Genomic DNA, 2,633 nt, shown 5'->3' with positions numbered 1-2,633 from the left:
ACGTCAGCCCATTGCAGGTAGCAGGAGTGGTCTATTGGGTCTTTGGCTCCGACCGCCGGCCCGCAGCCTAGGTCATCGTACTTTGTGCCTTTCACCACAAGATGCCGCTCAGGGCCGGATTTACCTATAAGCTAGACATTTACCTATAAGGGCCTCGAGGTCTAAGGGGGCCTCCGGCCAAAGCAGGACACCTACCATAGAAACATAGACAATAGGTGCTGGAGTAGAGGCCATTCGGCCCTTCGAGCCTGCACCATTCGCCATTCAATATGATCACGGCTGATCATCCAACTCAGTATCCTGTACCTGCCTTCTCTCCATACCCCCTGATCCCTTTAGCCACATCTAACTCCCTCTTAAATATAGCCAATTAACTGTGTGGCCTCAACTACCTTCTGTGGCAGAGAATTCCACAGATTCACCACTCTCTGTGTGTGAAAAATAATGATTTTCTCATCTCGGTCCTAAAATACTTTCGTCTTATCCTTAAACTGTGTGTGTGGCCCCTTGTTCTGGACTTCCCCAACATCGGGAACAATCTTCCTGCATCTAGCCTGTCCAACCCCTTAAGAATTGTGTAAGTTTCTATAAGATCCCCCCCTCCCCTCAGTCTTCTAAATTCTAGCGAGTACAAGCCGAGTCTATCCAGTCTTTCTTCATATGAAAGTCCTGCCAACCCAGGAATCAGTCTGGTGAACCTTCTCTGTACTCCCTCTATGGCAAGAATGTCTTTCCTACAATTGGTTAGTAAGAAGTAAGCAATCTACACTTCTCTCTATAATTACGGCGCAGTCACAAAGAATATCCCGTACAGTGGTGGTGAGTTTGTCAAACACGCCATTATATTCCGGATGTGGTGTAATACACTGACACAACACAAAGCGTTTCTCAATGATTCACATCGCCCGCTAATTTTCAAAAAAACTCGCGACAAAATCGTTATATGCGCATTTTACATTTCTGGCATAATTAATAGGTGATCAACTTCTCTTTGTAGTCTTGCATCCTTGCTTTCCACCAGGTAGACAAAAATGCTGGAGAAACTCAGGTTCAAGTGAGTTTATTGTCATGTGTCCCTGATAGGACAATGAAATTCTTGCTTTGCTTCAGCACAACAGAACATAGACGGCATTGACTACAAAACAGATCAGTGTGTCCATATACCGTTATATAAATATACACACACACATGAATAAATAAACTGATCAAGTGCAAATAACAGATAAAGGGTTATTAATGTTCAGAGTTTTGTCCGAGCCAGGTTTAATAGCCTGATGGCTGTGGGGAAGTAGCTATTCCTGAACCTGGTCGTTGCAGTCTTCAGGCTCCTGTACCTTCTACCTGAAGGTAGCGGGGAGATGAGTGTGTGGCCAGGATGGTGTGGGTCCTTGATGATACTGCCAGCCTTAGAGGGTGAGGCAGCATCTATGGAGTGAAGGAAATAGGCAACGTTTCAGGTCGAGACCCTTCTTCAGACTGATGCAAGGTTGGGGGGGGGGGGGGGGCGGGAAGAAGAAAGAAAGAGGCGGAGACTGTGGGCTGAGGGAGAGCTGGGAAGGGGAGGTGAAAGCAGGGACTACCAGAAATTGGAGAAGTCAATGTTCATACCGCTGGGGTGTAAACCCAAGCAAAATATGAGGTGCTGCTCCTCCAATTTGCGGTGGGACGCACTCTGGCCATGGAGGAGGCCCAGGACAGAAGGGTCGGATTGGGAATGGGAGGGGGAGGGGGAGTTGAAGTGCTGAGCCACCGGGAGATCAGGTAGGTTGTTGCGAACCGAGCGGAGGTGTTGGGCGAAGCGATCGCCAAGCCTACGCTTGGTCTCACCGATGTACAGCAGCTGACACCTAGAGCAGCGGATGCAATAGATGAGGTTGGAGGAGGTGCAAGTGAACCTCTGTCGCACCTGGAACAACTGGTTGGGTCCTTGAATGGAGTCGAGGGGGGGGGGTGGTAAAGCGACAAGTGTAGCATTTCCTGCGGTTGCAAGGGAAAGTGCCAGGAGAGGGGGTGGTTTGGGTGGGAAGGGACGAATTGACCAGGGAGTTACGGAGGGAGCGGTCTCTGCGGAAAGCCGAAAGCGGAGGAGATGGGAAGATGTGGCCAGTGGTGGGATCCCGTTGGAAGTGGCGAAAATGTCGGAGGATTTTCTGTTGTGTGTGACGGCTGGTAGGGTGGAAGGTGAGGACCAGGGGGACTCTGCCCTTGTTACGAGTGGGGGGGATGGGGAGGGAGAGCAGAGTTACGGGGTATAGAAGAGAGCCTGGTGAGAGCCTCATCTATAGTGGAAGAGGGGAACCTCCGTTCCCTGAAGAATGAGGACATCTCCGATGCCCTGGTCTGGAATCCACCAGAGTCATGTTTAATCTTCTCCGCCAAATGGATGCAGTTGTCACCACCAACCCGCAGCAAGAGTGGGGGCCGCTGATGGTAAAGTGACATCCGACAATCCTGCAGGTCCCGCTGCAATTCCCCCGTCCACCACTGGAGGGCAGCACCGGATATCCGGCATCATCAGCAGCGCCGCGTACCCGGGTCACGTGACAGCGGGCAGGGCCGCCTCTGATGTCACCGCCCGGCCAGCCCGGGAAGCGTTGGGGTTTAAAGGGGAGGGCGGCCGATTAAAGGGGAGG

The sequence above is a fragment of the Amblyraja radiata genome, unplaced genomic scaffold, assembly GCF_010909765.2.
Source record: "Amblyraja radiata isolate CabotCenter1 unplaced genomic scaffold, sAmbRad1.1.pri S159, whole genome shotgun sequence".
Taxonomy (NCBI): domain Eukaryota; kingdom Metazoa; phylum Chordata; class Chondrichthyes; order Rajiformes; family Rajidae; genus Amblyraja; species Amblyraja radiata.
Note: the sequence above shows the minus strand (reverse complement) of the source record.